Below are 21,667 nucleotides of genomic sequence, written 5' to 3' on the forward strand. Positions count from 1 at the left end.
TGTGGTCTCAGCTACTCAGACGTTGAGACAAGAGGATCACTTGAGCCCAGGAGGTTAAGGCTGTGATTGGCCATGATCACACCACTGCACTCCAGTCTGGGAGACAGACTGAGAGTCTGTCTCAAACAAACGAAAAACAACTGTGGTACATCATCTGAATGACTAAATAATACTTAGCAATGAAAATAAATGAAATATGGATACATGCAACAACAGGGATGACTCTGAAATGAATTATGCCAAGTGAAAGAAGCCAGAATTAAAGGGCTATATTATTGTATGATTCCATTTATATAAATATTTATTATTCCATTTCCTTTCTGAAAAAGGAAAAACTATAGGGTTGGAAAACAGATCAGTGGTTGCCAGGAGATGAGGGCTGGGGGAGAAGATAAAATATAAAGGGGTCTAGGGAGATTTGGGGGTGTGATGGAACTCTCCTATAGTTTGATTTGGTGATGGTTATATGACTGTACATGTATGATATCTTCATAAGAATATACTAAAAAGTGTATTGGAAAACATTTATAAAATGAATAGGATGCAGTCAGGTAAAGAAGATTATTTTATGTGATTATTTGAAAAGAAACACAAAAGTCAACAATATAACTGACTACTTAAAAATGTTATCTATACACATGTATACATCCATAGAGATTGAGAGTAATTCTGTAACATAGTAACTACCTTTAAAATTGTTATTTACAGTGAATTGTAGGATATGTACTCTATGTAGATTAAATATGATTTGATTTAAAAAAAAAATTTTTTTGAGATAGAGTCTTGCTATGTCACCAGGCTGGAGTGCAGTCGTGCGATCCCAGCCTACTGCAACCTCCGTCTCCCGGGTTCAAGCGATTATTCTGCCTCAGCCTCCTGAGTAGCTGGGACAACAGGCATGCACCACCATGCCCAGATAATTTTTGTATTTTTAGTAGAGACAGGGTTTCACCATGTTGGCCAGAATAGTCTCGATCTCTTGACCTTGTAATCTGACCACCTCGGCCTCCCAAAGTGCTGGGATTACAGACATGAGCTACCATACCTGGCCTGATTTTTACATTTTAAATATAGCCTTAAGAAATTTATGCCGGCCAGGCACGGTGGCTCACACCTGTAATGCCAGCACTTAGGGAAGCCAAGGCGGTCAAATCACAAGGTCAAGAGTTCGAGACCATCCTGGCCAACATGGTGAAACCCTGTCTCTACTAAAAAGTCAAAAATTAGCTGGGCGTGGTGTTGCACGCCTATAGTCCCAGCTACTCAGGAGGCTGAGGCAAGAGAATTGCTTGAACCTGAGAGCTGGAGGTTGCAATGAGCCGAGTTCGCACCACTGCATTCCAGCACTCCAGCCTGGAGACAGAGCAAGACTCTGTCTCAAAAAAAAAAAAAAAAAAGAAAAAGAAAAGGAAATGTATACTAAAAGAATCCAATAAACTGAGACTTATTAAAAACAAAAAAGGCCAGTCATGGAGGTTCATGCCTAAAATCCCAAAGCATTGGAAGGCTGAAGCAGGAGGATCACTTGAGGCCCAAAGTTTGAGATCAGCCTGGACAACATAGCAAGACCCCATCTCTAAAAAAAAAAAATTAAAAACCTGTAATCCCAGCACTTTGGGAGGTCGAGGCCGGTGGATCACGAGGTCAAGAGATCGAGACCATCCTGGTCAACATGGTGAAACCCCGTCTCTACTAAAAATACAAAAAATTAGCTGGGCATGGCGGCGCGTGCCTGTAATCCCAGATACTCAGGAGGCTGAGGCAGGAGAATTGCCTGAACCCGGGAGGCGGAGGTTGCGGTGAGCCGAGATCGCGCCATTGCACTCCAGCCTGGGTAACAAGAGCAAAACTCCGTCTCAAAAAAAAAAAAAAAAAAAAAATTAAAAATTTGGCTGGGCATGGTGGTTCACACCTGTAATCCCAGCACTTTTGGAGGCCAAGGCAGGCGGATCACCTGAGGCCCAGAGTTCAAGATCAGTCTGGCCAACATGGTGAAACCCTGTCTCTACTAAAAATACAAAATTAGCCAGGTGTGGTGGCACGTGCCTCTAATCCCAGCTACTTGTGAGGCTGAGGCAGAAGAATCACTTGAACCTGGGAGGTGGATGTTGCAGTGAGCCGAGATCACACTACTGCACTCCAGCCTGCAGACTACAGAGTAGTAGTCTCGCTCTGGAGACTACAGAGCAAGATTCCATCACAAAAATAAATACATAAATAAATAAAAGTTTAAAAATTAGCTAGGTGTATTAGTTCCATTCTCACATTGCTATAAGGAAATACCTAAGACTCAGTAATTTATAAAGAAAAGAGGTTTAATTGACTCACAGCTCTGCATGGCTACAGAGGCCTCAGGAAACTTATAATCATGGTGGAAGGCACCTCTTCCCAGGGCGGCAGGAGAGAGAATAAGAGTCAGCAGGGAAATGAGAGACGCTTATAAAACCTTCAGATCTTGTAAGACTCACTCCCTATCATGAGAACAGTATGAGGGAAACCACCCCCATTACCTCCACCTGGTCCCTCCCTTGACACATGGGGATTATGGGGATTACAGTTCGAGATGAGATTTTGGGTGGGGAAACAGCCAAGCCATGTCACCAAGCAACAGAGCAAGATCCCATCTTTAAAAAAAAAAAAAAAAAAAGTTTCTTCCTTCTTGATTAATAATAAATAAATAAAAACATGTTATTGCATGTGGCTGTGGTTCTAAGTACATTGGATTATTTCCAGTTTTTTGTTTGTTTTGTTTTTTTGAGGTGCAGTTTCACTCTGTCACCCAGGTTGGAGTGCTGTGGTGTGATCTTGGTTCACTACAACCTTCACGTCTGGGTTCAATCGATTCTCCTGCCTCAGCCTCCCGAGTAGGGAGTCCCAGGACTGCAAGTGCACATCACCATGCCCAGCTAATTTTCATATTTTCAGTAAAGACAGAGTTTCACCATATTGGTCAGGCTGCTCTTGAACTCCTGACCTCATGATCTGCCTGCCTTGGCCTCCCAAAGTGTTGGAATTACAGGCATGAGCCACTGCACCTGGCCATTTCCAGTTTTATACTGTTCTGAATAATGTTGCCTGAGTGTTACATTAAGTATAATCAAGTGTTTATTAATCCCTTTCCTGAAAAGCTTTGATTATCCCTATTGCCTGTAGAATAAAACTGAATGTGACTTATTTGGCTACACCTATGGGTTCTCTCATGCTGTGGCTTTTGTCTGGGTCCAGCCAATGAGGAGAACTGGCTAGGCTTGCCAGATAAAATACAGGACTCCCAGTTAAATTTGATTTTTGGAAAAACAACAAGCTTTTTTTTTTTTTTTTTTTTTTTTTTTTTTTTAGCGTAAGTATTTTCTATGTAATCTGGCAATCCTAGTACTGGCAAGAAGGAGGGAAAAGAGAGAGGACAGTATTCCCCCATCTTCCTGGCTGCTGGGTAGCCACAGTGGGCTGGCAGGGCACCCAAGTCGCAACCCCTGTACCCATCACCATACAGCTTACCAGGTTCTAGTAAGTGGTCCTTCCCTTTCCTGCGTCTATAGAAAAAGAAAAAAAAAAAATCAGCCAAGCATGTTGGCACTTGCCTGGGGTCCCAGTTACTCAGGAGGCTGAAGTAGTAGGATCATTTGAGCTGGAGAGGTTGAAACTGCAGTGAACCATATCACACCACTGCACTCTAGCCTGGGAGACGGAACGAGGCCCTGTCTCAAAAAAAACAAAAACAATAGGTGACTGTGGTACGTTATCTAAACAATGGAATAATATTTAGCAATCTATAGGATGCAGCCAAATAAGTCACACTGAAATTTCTCCTGTAGACAATTGTGATAATAAAAGATTTTCAGGAAAAATACTTTATTGAATGTTCACAGCAACACTATTCATCATAGCATAAAGCCAGAAATAGTCTTATATATTGTTCACACAATGGAATATGTAATGGAACTAAGAGTGGTAATTAACCACTCCAGCTCTTACTAATCTCAGTGGGCTGTGCCAGCCCTCCCTTGTTGCTGGTCTGCCCACACTTCGGTAAATAGACCCTTGATTAGATTCTTTTCAATTTCCCAGTCTAAGTGTGCTGTCTGTGCCCTCCTAGACATGGATGAGGCTCTTCCTGGCTTTTTGAGATGGATGTGTAGCTCTGCTATGGTTTGGCTGTGTTCCCACCCATATCTCACCTTGAATTCTAATAATCCCCATGTGTCAAGGGCAGGGCCAGGTGGAGATAATTGGATCACAGTTTCCCCCTTACTGTTCTCGTGGTAGTGAATAAGTCTCATGAGAGCTGATGGTTTTATAAATGGGAGTTCCCCTGCACAAATTCTCTTGCCTGCCACCATGTAAGATGTGACTTTGCTCTTCATTCGCCTTCTGCCGTGATTGTGAGGCCTCCCAAGCCACGTGGAACTGTGAATCCATTAAACCTCTTTCCTTTATAAGTTACCTAGTCTTAGGTTTGTCTTTATCAACAGCGTGACTACAAACTAATACAAGGTCTCTCCTCTCCTGTTCTTCCACAGCAACCACAGCAATCTGCATGCATACCGTCATAGCTCCTCGAGAGGGGCAGAGTGAGGCCTCCCTTGCAGGCCCAGATCAGGTAGGTCCCTCTGATTCTTTCTTTCTGCCCATTGGTACTTACTATTATCTCCTTTGGGACAGGAAAAAAAAACTGTTCTTAGGAACTAATTCCTTCCTTTCCCCTCTGCACTCATGGCATAAACTCTGTACTCTTGAGTCTTCCAGCCTTCCTGTAGTTACTCTCTGTAACCTCCAATACCCATTTGCTTCCCCAGTTCCAGAACATATGTTCAGCAATTTCCCACCCATTCTGTCTGTTAAATAAACTACATGGCCGGGCGCAGTGGCTCATGCCTGTAATCCCAGCACTTTGGAAGGCTGAAGTGGGCGGATCACAAGTTCAGGTGATTGAGACCATCCTGGCCAACATGGTGAAACCTCATCTCTGCTAAAAATACAAAAATTAGCTGGGTGCGGTGGCACATGCCAGTAATCCCAGCTACTCGGGAAGCAGAGGCACAAGAATCACTTGAACCCGGGAGGTGGAGGTTGCAGTGAGCCAAGATCATGCCACTGTACTCCATCTCGAAAGAACAAAGCAAAACAAACCAAAAACACAATTACACACAGTGACCCACTTATGATTCTTCAACTTTACAAATGGTGCAAAAGCAATAGCATTCAGGAGATGCCTCAATTTACAATGGAGTTACATGGGATAAACCCAGTCAAAAATATTGCAAGTTGAATTCCTACATAGGATATTTCCAGTGTTCAATGGGTTTTTCGGGAGGTGACCCATCATAAGCAGAGGAGCATCTGTACCATAATTTCTGTTTTCCTCACTAGACCCTGACTGATACACGGATCCATTATATCCACTTTAAAGATGCGAAGACTGAGGCTCAGGGAAATTAAGAAGCATGCCAAAGGTCACCGCTGCACAGGGCCCTGGCTGACTCTGGAGCCTTTGCCATACTTCATATTACCACTATTAATCTACATATCGATGGACAGTTGTCCTCTATGAGAAGCAGATTGTCACAGGTTATTATGACGCTTATTTGAAGTCTGTGTTGCGATGGGAAGGGTTCTGTTCTGCATCCTGAAGGCTGCGGCTGGTGAGCCAGCAGAGGGAGCTCTGTCCCTAAGGAGACAGCTTCCAGCCTGCTGGCCCCTTGGGGAATAAAAGGCACCCGTGGTGATCAAATGGTTTGGGTAAGCTCTTCATCCTAGAGAAGGTAGGTTCCTTGAGGGGAAGGGAAAGGAAGCAAAGGAACATGTATTAGGCTTCAGGAACTGTGTTGATTTTTAAAATGTTAAATGGGAAGTGCCTTGTTTGAAGCAGGCTGTCCTCCAGGAGGAATACAGGTTCTCATCCTGTCCTCCTCCCACCCCACGCCTGATTTCACCCCCAAGTTAAGGGGAGCTTCTTGGAAGTGGGCTACACTGGCCACCGGACAGTTACTGAGTAAAAGAGGCCTGTATAAGGGTGTGCCTCTCCTCCCTGGATCCCTGATGCCACCTTGCAGGAGCACTGAAGCAGCTGACACCCTCACTAGAGAGCATGCGACCATCCTGCCTGTCCTCCTCCTCCTGAGACCTGCTCTGCCCTGGCTCCTAGGAGCTGTCTTGCTCTTGTTCTCCGAATCCATTCTTCCAGATGATAATGGGTCCCTGTGAAACTGACTTGTCCCATATCACAGAGGCAGCATCTGAGATCAACTCAGGCACAGAGGGCAGCTGTGGGTCCAGCCTAGCCTATCCACTCTCTCTAATGGCGTTCAGAGGAACACTCAATTCCTTGGCTGTTCTTCCATTTACCCTCCACTGCCTGCTTTGGAACTACGTCTAGATAGATGTGGTAGGTCAGAGGTAGAATATGGGCATTTCTTTTTTTTTTTTTTTTTCCTTTTGGAGATCGAGTTTCACTCTTGTCACCCAGGCTGGAATACAATGGAACAATTTCGGCTCAGTGCAGCATCTGCCTCCTGGGTTCAAGCCTCCCAAGTAGCTGGGACTAAAATGTACACGCCTTTAGTGTAGGTCTGTGTACGTCTGTGTCTTAATCTTTTTCTATAAGAACACCAGCCATATTGGATTAGGACTCACCCTACTGACCTCATTTAATCTAATTACTAATTGCCAGTCTAATTAATCTAATCTTTAAAAACTCTATCTCCAAATACAGCCACATTCTGAGGCAATGGGGGTCAGGACTTCAGTAAGTGAATTGGTGGTGGCAGGGGGACACAATTCACATTTCAGCCCATAACAATAGGAAGCAAAATACATACTAGGTAAAATAGATAAAAAGAAATCCACACCCAGGGCAATATAATAAAGCTGCAGAACACCAAAGACAAAGAGAAGGTCTTCAGAGCAATCAGAGAGACATTCTGCTTAACAGTGGAATGGCTCCCCACCCAACACACACACACACACACACACACACACACCACACACACACACACACACACACGCACGCACACACATACACACACACACAGAGAGACAGTCTCACTCTATCACCCAGGCTGGAGTGCAGTGGCACAATCTGGGCTCACTACAACCTTCACCTCCTGGTTCAAGCAATTCTCCTGCCTCAGCCTCCTGAGTAGCTGGGATTACCGGTGCCCACTACCATGCCTAGCTAATTTTTCTTGTATTTTTAATAGAGATGGGGTTTCACCATGTTGGCCAGGCTGGTCTCAAACTCCTGACCTCAAATGATCCGCCTGCCTCTGCCTCCCAAAATATTGGGATTACAGGCGTGAGCCACAACACCCAGCCTTTTTTTTTTTTTTTTTTTTTTGAGACAAGGTCCTACTCTGTTCCCCAGGCCGAAATGCAGTGACACAATCGTGGCTCACTGCAGTCTCAGTCAATCCTCCAACCTCAGCCTCCCAAGTAGCTGGGATTACAGGCACATGCACCATGCCTGCCTAATTTTTAAAAATTCTTTGTAGAGACAGGGTCTTGCGATGTTGCCAACACTGATCTTGAACGGGCTCAAGGGATTCTCCTGACTTAGTGTCCCAAAATGCTGAGATTATTGGCACAAGCCACCGTGCTGGTGCGCCCAACCATCTACATTTCAAATAATCACATTGGCATTTATGATGTCTTATTTTTATTGGTACCACAGCCCTGCCCCTTTTCCCCTTGTGAAAGACATATGCTTCTTACTCCATCTAGGTTGGTCCAGTACTGTTTCCTGAGCACTCCTGAGTGGTTTGTTTGTTTTTCATGTGTTGGATGCCCTCATCCTCAAATCCAGCTTTTAAAACCTGTCAAAGCTTAGCCCCAGGCCTGCCTTTCTTAAAGGTTTTGCTCAGGGATTTGCCTTCTCTGGATTTACATAGCACTTGTTTAGTCCCAAGCCTGTGATGTAGACTTTCTGTACACCAGCATCAGAGGGTTGCTGGCAAAAATCACCAGGTAGAGCTGGACCATAAATATCTCTTCTACCATAGGCCAAACATTAAAAATCCATTTGGGGCTGGGCGTAGGGGCTCACACCTGTAATCCTAGCACTTTGGGAGGCCAAGGTGGGCGGATCACCTGAGGTTAGGAGTTCAAGACCAGCCTGGACAACATGGTGAAACCCCATCTCTACTAAAAATACAAAAATTATCCAGGTATGGTGGCACGTGCCTGTAATCTCAGCTACTAGGGAGGCTGAGGTGGGAGAATCGCTTGAACCTGGGAGGTGGAGGTTGCAATGAGCAGAGATTGCGCCACTGCATTCTAGCCTGGGCAACAGAGGGAGACTCCGTTTAAAAAAAAAAAAATCCATTTGTGTTGTGGCACCTCTTTAAAAAGCAGTTGTAGGCCAGACGAGGTTGCTCATGCCTGTAATCGCAGCACTTTGGGAGGCCAAGGTGGGCAGGTCACTTGAGGTCAGGAGTTCCAGACCAGCCTGGTGGTCTCGAGCCTGGCCAACATGGTGAAACCTGGTCTCTACTAAGAATACAAAAATCATCTGGGTATGGTAGCTGGGATTACAGGCACCTGCCACCTGTAATCCCAGCTATTCAGGAGGCTGAGGCAGGTGGATTGCTTGAACCTGGGAGGTAGAGTTGCAGTGAGCCGAGATCGCGCCCCTGCACTCTAGCCTGGGTGAGAGAGCCAGACTTCGTTTCAAAACAAACAAACAACAAACAAACAAACAAACAGATGTGTGTTGCAGGTAGCTAAGGCTGCCAAAGGGATCTGGGTATATTCAGTGTGGGAGATGGGCGTCGGTCTGTATTCCTAGCTGGGGAAAAGAAAGGTGGTAAGACCTTTCCTATACCAGGTGATATACAGAGTTCATAGTTTTGCCGAGGGTTCCGAAGACAGGTGTCGACAGTGATGACAAATCATCTCTGCCTCCTCTAACTCTAGTGCCCTTGGTTACCAATGCCTGAGGCCTGGCATTTTATATTTAATTCATCATGTGGGGGTGTTTGGTCTCCCCAGTGAGAGAGGCATCTCTCTTAACGTGTCTCATAACCCGTATTGCACCAGACATTTGCTCCTGCACTGGACAGTTGCAGAACCCCTGGAGAACCTTTGTGTTCTGGAGCCTACAGCAGGCTCTGGCCTGCTGGAGGGGACTGATAACAGCTGTACATCTGCGGCTGCAGCCGCTGCTGCCGCCAGTATCATCATTTGCCAGGGAAACTGCAGCCTTCTCCATCGGCCTCCCTCCTTTCAATGCATTCTCCACACAGCAGTCAGGTGATCTTTTTGAAAAGACAGGAATCAGTCTATGCCACTGTTTTCTTAATGTCTTCTGTGGCATCCAATAGCATTCAGAATGAAATCCAAACTCCTTGCTGTGGCCTATACAACCCTGCAGGATATGGCCTATTGGCTTAGTTTCTTTTCCTCTTCCTCACTCTGATTCAGCCTCCTGGGCTTTTTCCAGTTCATCAAATATACCAAGCTCTTTCCCACCCCAGGGCCTTTGCCCTTGTTCTTTCCACTTTCCTATTCCTGGAGCTGGGCTGTTCTCATCTATCAAGTCACCACTCAAGGGTCACCTTCCTCATCTCCTTTGAAAAGTGGATTCCCCTCATTGCTCTCTATTTCATCACTGTTTATTTCTTTCATGGTGCTAATTATAAGCTGATATGGTTTGGCTACCCAAATCTCATCTCAAACTGTAATTCTCACATGTCAAGGGAGGAACCTGGTGGGAGGTGATTGGATCACGGCCGAGGTTCCCCCCATGCTATTCCCCTGATACTGAGGGAGTTCTCATGAGATCTAATGGTTTTAAAAGTGGCAGTTTCCCCTGAGCTCCCTCTTTCTCCTGTTCTGCCATAGTAAGACATGTCTGCTTCTGCCTTCACTTTCTGCCATGATTGTCAGTTTCCTGAGGCCTCCCTGGCCATTCGGAACTATGAGTCAGTTGAACTCTTTTGTTTGTAAATTACCCAGTCTCAGGTAGTGTCTTTATAGCAGTGTCAAAAATGGAATCATACATAAGTGCTGTCTATTTTGTTTGCTTGCTTGTTTGTATCAGTCTCCTCAGCTAGAATCTAAGCTCCACCAGTCTCCTGTTGTCCATTGTACCTCTAGGTCCCAGCACAGTATCTGGTGCATCCAGCAGGCATCAAAGTAACTAATGGAAGGCATGCCAGGTGCTATCTGGGTCTAGGCCCCTGGGTCCTGTAGCATGCCTCTTTGTGGAAACCCAAAGCCTGGCAGAATTGCCAGAGCTGTACCTGTGACCCAGTACAGCTCAGCTCCCAACCATCCAGTCTACAGTCAGAATATCCTCTGGCCCCAGCAGCCAAAAGGAGTGGAAATGCAGAGCTAGCAACAGTTTACCTCCATAAATTCGACTCCCTGTTGCTCCTGGTATTAACTCTCTTTCACACACTTCCACTTCAATTAAGACTTGGCACATTTCAAAATACCTCTGCACAGCAGGACACTGATTGAATTTGAGGTGCTGGGAAGCCAGTTGGAAAATATAATAGTGAAATCACTGGTCCCTTTATATTGTAATTAAGAGCTTGAACAAACAACTATTACACCTCCTTTAGTGTTCCATTCTGTTCCAAATGGATCTGGAATAAGTATAGTAACTCATACTGCTTTTAACCTGCCCCATTAGACCTGTCCATTGTGACCCATAGTGCTTTTGATTCGAGGTTCCAGTCTGTCTCTCAGCAGCACTGTTTGTACACAACGTGGGTCAAGTTTGTAACATTTGTAAATTTTGAAAATGTGTTTTGAGTTATTCAAATGGTGATTTCCCTGCATTTTCAAATATAAAACCTCTGAGCAAATATGTAATTATATATTTTAAATGTTCCCTTTTGCTCATATAAATTACGGTACATCCATTCAACAAAATACTACCCAGTCATTTTAAGTGTGGGGAATTAATAGGCATTAACATGCTCAAGATTATTGTTAAGTGAAAATGGCAAGTTGCAGAGCATTAAGTATAACATCTCTCTGCTGTGTGTAAATGCATTTTCTTGTAAACGTAGCCTATTTTTGGAAAGAGACTCTAAGTCATCTCTGGATGAAAATGCCTATAATGATCATCGCTAACATATATCAGATGCTTGTTCTCTGCCAGGCATTGCACCAAATGCCTTTCCTATCCTCCAATTAATCTGCATAATAACCCTAAGAAGAAGGTATTACGATTACCTTCCATTTATAGATTAGCAAACTAAGGCCAGAGAAGTCAAGTGACTCAGCTTCAGCATTCTATACTATTTGAGGTGGGTTTTTCTTTTTTAAATCCTGAATCTGCCTTACTTCTAATATAAAAATAACACTATTAAATATTTTAAAATCTTCCCCTCTTCTGGGATTTTGAAACTGAGAGGGGCAATAGAAATGTTCAAACCAAAGTTCTATTGTGGCAGTGAATCAGAACCCAGGTTGTGCCAGGCACAGTGGGCAGTGGCTTATGCCTGTAACCCTAGCACTTTGGGAGGCTGAAGCAGGAGGTTTACTTGAGCTCAGGAGTTTGAGACATGCCTGGTAACATGGTGAGATCCTGTCTTTGCAAAAAATAAAAAATTAGTTGGGTGTGGTGATACATGCCTGTTGTCCCAGCTACTGAATGAGATGGGAGGATCACTTGAGCCCGGGAGATGGAGGCTGCAGCAAGCTGTGATTGTGCTACTGCATTCCAGCCTGGGCAACAGAACAATATACTTTCATTAAAAAAGAAAAAAAGAAAGTTGGGCACAGTGGCTCATGCCTGTAATCCCAGCACTTTGGGAAGCCAAGGCGGGTGAATCACTAGGTCAGGAGTTGGAGACCAGCCTGGCTAACATGGTGAAACCCCATCTCTATTAAAAATACAAAAAAAAAAAAATTAGCTAAGCGTAGTGGCGTGTGCCTGTAATCCCAGCTACTGGGGAGGCTGAGGCAGTAGAATCGCTTGAACCCAGAAGTCAGAGGTTGCAGTGAGCCAAGGTCACATCACTGCACTCCATCCCGGGCAACAGAATGAGACTCCATCTCAAAAAACAAACAAGCAAACCCGAGGAAACACAGGCTGTATTACTTCTAGGCAGGCGCCCTTTTTCTCAGTGTTGTGAGGAGAGGTGTTTGAGAAGCCTCTGGGCTCATAGGCAGAGCTCAGTAGAAGCAGGAGGAGGAAAGGCCAAGTTAGAGGCCCTCAGGTGCTGCTGCCTCTGGTTTTGAGTGTAATTATGGATGGGCTGACCCCACTGCCTACCATGGTGACACTAAGGGGAGCCTCCACACTGAAGAACAGCACTGCCCCCAAAGTAGCTAGGAAAATTCAAAGTTAATTGTTAGCTGCAACCTTTTATCCAACAGCATCTGGATAAAATTCATTAAAATAATCATTGTGATGCCAGATCTTTCACAAACATTCATTTGACACCCACAACTACCCATAAGCTTGACTGTCCCCATCTGAACAGCAAAGAATTTGGCATTTTGTGAAATCAAGTGATGTAAGTCTCACAAACAACTGCAAGGGTAGGACTGACTTGAACTCAGGACTGTCTGGCGCTCCACTGATTCCCACGCTGGGGCTCCGGTGGAGGAGCTGATGGCAGCCAGATGTCGCAGTTTTTTGTACGTTGGGCCCTCCCTTATTAAGTATCCTTCTCCCAAACTGTGTGTGATCTAGTTTGGCTGTGTCCCCATTCAAATGTCAACTTCAGCTGTACCTCCCAGTATTTCCATGTGTTGTGGGAGGGACCCAGGGGGAGATAATTGAATCATGGGGGCTATTCTTTTCCATGCTATTCTCATGATAGTGAATAAGTCTCACAAGATCTCATGGGTTTATCAGGGGTTTCCACATATACTTCTTCCTCATTCTCTCTTGCTGCCACCATGTAAAAAGAGCCTTTGGCTCTCCACCATGATTATGAGACCTCCTTAGAACTGTGAGTCAAATTAAACCTCCTTTTCTTCCCGGTCTGGGGGATGTTTTTATCAGTAGCATAAAAATGAACTAATACTGTGGAACATATAAAAAATGAACAAGGCCGGGTGCGGTGGCTTGCATTTTTAATCCCAGCTACTCAGGAAGCTGAGGTAGGAGAGTCACTTGAGGCTGGGAGTTCAAGACCAGCCTAGGCAACAGAGCAAGACTTGTCTCTAAAAAATTTTCCCTAAATAAGAAATTAGCTGAGCTGGGCACAGTGGCACATGCCTGTAGTCCCAACTACTCAGGAGGCTGAGGTGGGAGGATCTCTTGAGTCCAGGAGTTCTGGGCTGTAGTGCGCTATGCCGATCAGGTGTCTGCACTAAGTTCAGCATCAATATGGTGACCTCCCAGGAGCGAGGGACCACCAGGTTGCCTAAAGAGGAGTGAACCAGCCCAGGTAGGAAACCGAGCAGGTCAGAACTCCCGTGCTGATCAGTAGTGGGATCACGCCTGTGAATAGCCACTGCACTCCAGCCTGGGCAACAAGAGCAAGACCTCATCTCTTAAAAGAGAAAAAAAAATTTTTTTTTTTTTTGAGATGGAGTTTCACTCTTGTTACCCAGGCTGGAGTGCAACAGCGCAATCTCAGCTCACTGCAACCTCCGCCTCCTGGGTTCAGGCAATTCTCCTGCCTCAGCCTCCTGAGTAGCTGGGATTACAGGCACGTGCCACCATGCCCAGCTAATTTTTTGTATTTTTAGTAGAGACGGAATTTCACCATGTTGACCAGGATGGTCTCGATTTCTTGACCTCGTGATCCACCCGCCTCAGCCTCCCAAAGTGCTGGGATTACAGGCGTGAGCCACCGCGCCCGGCCAGAAAAAAAAAATTTTTTTAAGTTATTTATTTTTTTAAATATTAAAAAAAAAAAAAGAAATTAGTTGAGTGTGGTGGTGCATGTCTGTAGTCCCAGCTACTCAGGAGGCTGAGGCAGAAAGATCGCTTGAGTCAAGAGTTCAAGGCTTCAGTGAGCTGTGATCATACCATTGCACTCTAGCCTAGGTGATAGAGCAAGACCCTGTCTCTGAAAAAGAAAAAGAACAAATACAGGCTTCTGCTTCATGGACCAGCCTTCAAAAGGAGCCTCTGTTGTGCTCTCAAGTCATTTCCACACTGGAAGAACAGTCAGCAAGATAGCATCTGTTATCAGATCACTCCACTGCTACCTCCCTAATAACCTCCAAAACTGCCCTGAAACTTAGAGACGTTCCAAGATTGATTGCTGTGTGTCCTGAAGTTTCCTTCTGGTCTCTGGTTCCTCAGCTTCCAAGGACTAAATGTTTGGACATCAATTGAACCCTAATTCAGAACACTGAGGCCCCACTGCAATCTGAAGATTGGAAATTCGAAGGCTTGGCCTCTGTCAACCTTGGGAAGGCTCACTGGGGTCTGAATCTCACACCCTAGAAATCTGAGGTCTTGAACCCAAGATTTTGGGGCAGTTTCTTTTTTCTTTTTCTTTTTTTTTTTTTTTTGAGACGGAGTCTTGCTCTTATTGCCCAGGCTGGAGTGCAATGGCGTGATCTCGACTCACCGCGAACTCCACTTCCTGGGTCCAAGTGATTCTCCTGCCTCAGCCTCCCAAGTAGCTGGGATTACAGGCACCCACCACCATGCCCAGCTAAATTTTTTTGTATTTTTAGTAGAGATGGGGTTTCACTATGTTGGTCAGGCTAGTTACGAACTCTTGACCTCAGGTGATCCACTTGCCTTGGCCCCGCAAAGTGCTGGGATTACAGGCGTGAGCCACCGCGCCCGGCCGATTTTGGGGCAGTTTCTTTTTTTTTTTTTTTCACCATGTTGACCAGGATGGTCTCGATCTCTTGACCTCGTGATCCACCCGCCTCGGCCTCCCAAAGTGCTGGGATTACAGGCTTGAGCCACCGCGCCCGGCCATGGGGCAGTTTCTTAAAGGACTTTCTGGTGCTAAAAATGATGGTGAAGGGCAAAGGTATACCCAGCTACCCTCTGGGCACTCCCTTGCTTGTACTTGAATACTGGGCTGGCTAGACTCAGACACACAGGCTTGGACACACACGCACACACACACCCCTGTCCCATATCTTTGGTCTTTGCTTGCTCTTTCCCCTGTTTCAAATATCCTTTCCACCTTACTCCACACAGCTGACTCTTACTTAATTATGGGGATTCAGCTTAAGGATCACTTCCTCAACCCCAAGCTGAGCTAATGTTTTCACAGCACCAGGGTTGAGCACCATCCTAGACTATTACATAAAAATGGCCTGGTAATACAGCTTCTCCACTGGACCAAAAGTCCCTGAGGATGGGGCCCACGTTTGGCTCCTTGTGGTTCTCAGAGTCTTACCGGATGTCTGCTGCACTGCAGGTGCTCAGTGCAGGCTTGTCGCTCTGTCCAGCGATTGTGTTCTCAGCCTCCAGGTGGCCTCTTCCTTGTAGCATGGCCAGATTCCCATCACGCAGACTCATTACATCTGCGCCAGGGCTTGTAAGTTTGCTGCTTATCTGAGGTTCATCTGCAAGAAGCTGTAATTGAAACAGCTTCCAGGGTGGAAATATCACTTCTAGAATTTAATTTTCTAGCTTACAGCCTGGATTGTTCAAGCTGATTACAGGTAATGGTTGGAGTGCGGGTATTCCCCGTGTTGAATCCAGATGGGTGTGTTTACTAGGCTGAGAAATGTTAATCCTGTCTTTGACCTAGAAATGTCTCGCATTCACTTTGGAGGGAAACAGAAAAATAAAGTAGTACAGCCAGCCAGGCTCAGTTATGTTTCCCTTAAAGAATGTTTTTTTAAAACAAGGTGGGGAAAGGGTCTGCCAGTTCTAACCTGGGGCTGTTGGGGGGACCTTTGCCCGAAAGGAGGTAGTGTACAGCTATCATTGATTTTGAAAGTTCAGAAGAAACATTCTGGGTAGTCAGTCTTTAGTATCATTACAAGGCTGGCCAAATAACCATGGGCCTGAATGCTGACAGGTGCGTGCTTGGGGCTAAAGAACAGAGATCTGAATCTGTTCTCCTCTGAAGGCCATATGTTAAGTGTGTACATGAAGCCAAATGACAATGAGAAGAGCCTGCACATTTACTGAGCACTGGCTTCTTGCCAAGCATTGTACTAAGTACTTTACATTTTTTATATCCTTTGAGGTGGATATCACTGCTACTAACCCCATTTACAGTTGAAGAAACCAAGATTCAATGAGTGACCAGCCCAGAGCAGCAGGGCTCCTATATGCTCTGCGAACACTTTTGCAACTTTAAATGATTTTTTTTTTTTTTTGAGATGGAGTTTCGCTCTTGTTGCCCAGACTGGAGTGCAATGGCTCAATGCAACCTCTGCCTCCCAGGTTCAAGCGATTCTCCTGTCTCAGTCTCCAGAGTAGCTGGGATTATAGGCACCCGCCACCACGCCCGGCTAATTTTGTATTTTTAATAGAGACAGGAGTTTTTCCCATGTTGGTCAGGCTGGCCTCAAACTCCCGACCTCAGGTGATCTGATTACAGGTGTGAGCCACTGCATCCAGCCAACTTTAAATGATTTTTAACCCTGTCACGTGCTGGTACTTCAACCAGCCCAGCTGGCGGGTGGTCCCTCCTGTCCTGTGTAGTGAAGACCCAAGATCCTCTGGCAAGTTCTCCCCAGGCAGCAGGGCAGCGGGGCCCATTTGTCCCTAATAAACGTTTCTTCCATGCAGCAATCAACCCCTCAAGAAAAAAAGACAACAGCTTCAGTAATTAAATAGGCGACCAGCAACCTGCCTGCCCAGCTGGAGCTCTCTGAGACTTTGTTTTTGTTTTGTTTTGTTTGTTGTTGTTGTTTGTTTTTCTGAGACAGGGTCTGTTGCACATGCTGGAGTGCAGTGGTGCAATCTCGGCTCACTGCAACCTCCACCTCCCAGGTTCAAGCAGTTCTCCTGCCTCAGCCTCCCAAGAAGTGGGGACTACAGGTGCACGCCACCACGCCTGGCTAATTTTTGTATTTTTAGTAAAGATGGGGTTTCACCATGTTGACCAGGCTGGTCTCAAACTCCTGACCTCAAGTGATCCTCCTGCCTCAGTCCTCCAACGTGTTGGGATTACAGGCCAGCGCACCCGGCCTGAGACTTTGTCTTCAGTTACAAGTGCAATGAGCAACGAGGGGAAGGAAGAGAGCTTTTTGAAGCCATGTGACCCTGGCATGTATTTCTGGGTCTCCTGTAGCACCTTTCCACAGATGCTCGAGACAGGAGAGGAGGGAAGAGCCTCCCTGTCTCAGTCAAGAGTGCCACCTTGTGATGCCAGTCCAGAAGAGAGAACTGAGCATCCCTTTGGCCCCTGAGCTCAGCCCTGTGAATCATCCCCACAGCCCCTCCCCTGCAGTAGGCTCTGTTTGTGGTGCTCTGTAATTAGTTAATGAACTATCTGAATGATATTTCTGTAGTCATTCAACCAGCCCCATCCTCAGGGTGGTAATTGTATTTGAGATTATTTAAAAACATTATTGTATCCAAATAGAGTTTACATCAGCAGACAGCATGATTAGTAATCCTGCTATCCATGGTGTTTCTAAATTTTGCTATAAACTGCCTGATGAGTCGTGCAAAAATGGCTGGAACCAACGAAGAACAGTGGGGCTTCTCTGGCAAAAACAACCAACTGTCTAAGGAGAGAAGTAGTAAAAGCAACTTGTGTCTAGAACCCAGCTGACTTCAGTTTAGAGCAGATTGCTTTCAAGAGGCCCTCCACTAATCTGGTCATCATCTTTGGATGTGAACTAACTCTTCATTATCTTTACAAGAAAATACTTGGACAGGAGTGGAGGGCTGGACTGAAGAGTGGCAGGAGCTGCTTCACTTTGTCTGTAGTGTCCTGGAGCTGCCTTGCTCTTCCTCAGGAAATTTGCCGGGAGGAGCTCTCCTGCTTCGAGACCCCACTGCAAAGGTGTTTCATGATCTGCAGGAGCAGACTCCAGCAGCATCCCTTGGGGCTGAATGTGCAGTGGGTGACTCCCCTCCTGACCCAACAGATCTAAGACGAGAATGATCAGTACAGCCTTTTGGCCAGCCTTGACAACGTTAGGAATCTCTCTACGATCTTGAAAGCTCTTCATTTCCGAAAATATGCCACGTGTTTTGCAACTAAAAATGGAATCAAAGTAACAGTGAAAAATACAAAGTGTGTGCAAGCAAATGCTTTTATTCAGGCTGGAATATTTCAAGAGTTTAACGTTCAGGAAGAGTCTATTACTTTTCGAATTCATTTAACAGTCCTTTTAGACTGTTTATGTGTTTTTGGATCAAGTCCTGTACCAGGGACTTGAACTGCACTTCGGATGTGTTACCAAGGTTATGGTTACCCTTTGATGCTGTTCCTGGAAGAAGGAGGAGTGGTGGCAATCTGCAAAATCAATAAGCAGGAACCTGAGGAGACCCAGGACTTTGATTTCTGCAGCACCAATGTTATTAATAAAATTATTCTGCAGTCAGAGGGGCTCCGTGAAGCCGTTTTCTGAATTGGATATGATGAGTGAAGTCCTACAAATTACCATGTCTCCTGACAAGCCTTATTTCAGGTTATCTACTTTTGTAAATGCAGGAAATTCCCACCTTGATGGTCGCAAAGATTCTGATTTAATGGAAGCATTTCATTGTAATCAGACCCAAGTCAACAGCTACAAGATTTCCTTACTGAAACCCTCTACAAAGGCATTAGTTCTGTCTTGTAAGCTATCTATTCGGACAGATAACCAAGGCTTTCTTTCATTACAGTATATGATTAGAAATTAAGATAGACAAATAAGTTTTGTGGAATACTACTGCTGCCCTGATGAAGAAGTTCCTGAATCTGAGTCTCAAGTATGACAATTCACTGATATTTATGTGTACGTTCATGATAGATGAAGTTCTCATTCTGAGTACAGTACTCTTTATAATTTCATATTGGATTTTCTTTTCTTTTCTTTTCTTTTTTTTGAGATAGAGTCTCGCTCCAGCCCAGGCTGGAGTGCAATGGCATGATCTTGGCTCACTGCAACCTCTGCCTCCCAGGTTCAAGTGATTCTCCTGCCTCAGCCTCCCAAGTAGCTGGGATTACAGGCACACGCCACCACGCCCAGCTAATTTTTTGTATTTTTAGTAGAGACAGGGTTTCACTATGTTGGTCAGGCTGGTCTCGAACTCCTGACCTCAGGCAATCCATCCTCCTTGGCCTCCCAAAGTGCTGGGATTATAGGCATGAGCCACCGCACCTGGCCTCATATTGGATTTTCTATAGAGAATAAACATGGGGAATATAGGAGCAAGGTCCGTGTTCCCTAATAGGTGCTATGTGTTTTGTAAATATGTTTTGTAGAGGAGAGGGCATGTTAATAAATGTTTTCATGTAGTTGTGGATTATTCAGGACTGTCCCATAATTCTGTCTTTTGAACTCATGGGAATGATTGTGAGCCAAGATGAATAAATTGTATGTTCTATTTCAGTAGAACATTTCAAGATTCTAAAGACGTAAGGTTTGATACAGCTATCTGAAATGTTCTTTCATTTATTTACTGTTAGAAAAAGCAAAGGCATATGGGCATTGCTTATTTGTTTGAATTCTAGAGACTAGATCTTAAAGCAGTGCTTCTCAAAGTGTTGTGCCCACAGTAGCATCAGAACTACCTGCAAAGTTGTAGCAAACTCTGGGGAGGAGGCCAGCATTCTATAGCTTAACAAGTTTCCCCAGGAGATCCTGATGCATGCTAAATTTTGGGAACCACTGTTTTAATGGAAAAAATTTTTTTGAGATGGAGTCTGGCTGGAGTATAGTGACAGGATCTCACCTCACTGCAACCTCCGCCTTCCAGGTTCAAGCAATTCTCCTGCCTTAGCCTCCTGAATAGCTGAGATTACAGGCATGCGCCACCACACCTGGCTAATTTTTGTATTTTTGGTAGAGATGGGGTTTCATCATGTTGGTCAGGCTGGTCTCAAACTCCTGACCTCGCGATCCGCCTACCTCGGCCTCTCTCATGGTGGTGCATGCCTGTAATCCCAGCTACCCAGGAGGCTGAGGCAAGAGAATTGCTTGAACCTGGGAGGCGGACATTGCAGTGAGCCGAGATTGCACCACTGTACTCCAGCCTGGGTGACAAGAGCGAAACTCCATCTCCAAAGAAAAAAAAGCTTTTAGTACAACACCCAGGACAAGGCCACTGCCCAGTCCCAGGTGTTAGGGTTTTAAAAGTTTCTGCATAGTATTTTAGTTATTTCTGTACATATTTTTATTTCCTATAACCTCACAGCAGAGGTGATACGTACATGTTTTAATGCTCTTACTAGATCATAAATTCCCTGAAGGCAAGATTAATGTTTGCTTCCTTTCTATGTCTTCATGCTTCTTATACATGGTAGAAACTCAGTAAATATTTGTTGAATAAATGAACACTATATTTAAGTGAAATATATTTTTTCACTGTATTTAAGTGAAAAAAATTGCAAAATGTACTTTAGCCATGCATTAATGCAAAAGTTCTCAAGATAAAGTTAATTTGTAGCTGTAAGTATACCTGAGATCTAGAATGATATATCCATGTCAATTGCTAAGAGAGTCAAATGGGATGTGTATGAAAACCTCTTCAAAAATGGTAACATTAGGACCAGGCATGGTGGCTCATACCTGTAATCCCAGCACTTTTTGGGGGCCGAGATGGGTGGATCACTTGAGGTTAGGAATTTGAGACAAGCCTGGCCAACATGGTGAAACAACATCTCTACTAAAAATACAAAAACTAGCTGTGCATGGTGGCACACACCTGTAATCCCAGCTACTCGGGAGGCTGAGGCAGGAGAATCACTTGAGTCCTGGAGGCGGAGGTTGCAGTAAGCTGAGATGGCACCACTGCACTCCAGCCTGGGCAACAGAATGAGACTCCTGTTTATCTCAAAATAAAATACAATTAAAATTAAAAATGGTAACACAGCAAACATAGGTAATGTGCTATTGGTTTATATAAAATACATATGTGTGTGTGTGTGTGTGTGTGTATATATATATATATATATATATATATATATATATAGAGAGAGAGAGAGAGAGAGAGAGAGAGAGAGAGATTTCTTCTTCTATGCTTCTAGTGGAGCAGCTGCTAATTCCAGGGCATAAACTACCCCTAGTATGTAGACCGGCCACCAGTCATATGAGTCAACAGTAAGCAACTAGCAAGTGCTTATATACAAGTGAATACAAGGAATTTTTGTTGTAAAAAAACAAAAAAGTAGATTAGTTATCTATTGCTGCCTAATACTTTATTCCAAAACTTAGCTGCAGGAAACAACAGCCAACATTTACCATCTCACAGGGTTTCTATGGGTCAGAAATTTGGGAGCAGCTTGCTGAGTGGTTTTAGCTTGATTGGAGTGGGAGGATCCATTTCACGCACGTGCATAGTGAGTTGGTGCTGACTGTCAGTGACGACCTCAGCTCCTCCCGGTGTGGCCTCTTCACAAGGCTGCTTGAATTTCTTCACAGCATGGTGACTGGCTTTCCTCAGAGGCAGTGATTCAGGAGACCACAGCAGAATCTGCAGTGTCTTTTATGATGTGCCTTGGAAGTCACAGCCATCTAGTCTGCATATCCTATTGGTCATGCGAGTCTACCTTATGCAATGTGGGAGAACACAATACCGGAAGGCAATGATCATGGGGCCATCTTGGAGGCTGGCTACCACAAAGGGGAACTGATCTCAGAAATCAAGAACAGTAGCTACAGCCCA

The 21,667-nt window shown here is 44.9% G+C and overlaps 1 pseudogene; it reads left to right on the forward strand.

Moving 5' to 3' along the window:
- Window positions 1–16,955: 16,955 nt before the first annotated feature.
- On the forward strand, window positions 16,956–18,884 carry LOC116554030 (annotated as a pseudogene).
- The last annotated feature ends 2,783 nt before the right edge of the window (window positions 18,885–21,667 follow it).

The sequence above is a fragment of the Sapajus apella genome, unplaced genomic scaffold (assembly GCF_009761245.1).
Source record: "Sapajus apella isolate SASKATOON/1434 unplaced genomic scaffold, GSC_monkey_1.0 scaffold13, whole genome shotgun sequence".
In the NCBI taxonomy this organism is placed as follows: domain Eukaryota; kingdom Metazoa; phylum Chordata; class Mammalia; order Primates; family Cebidae; genus Sapajus; species Sapajus apella.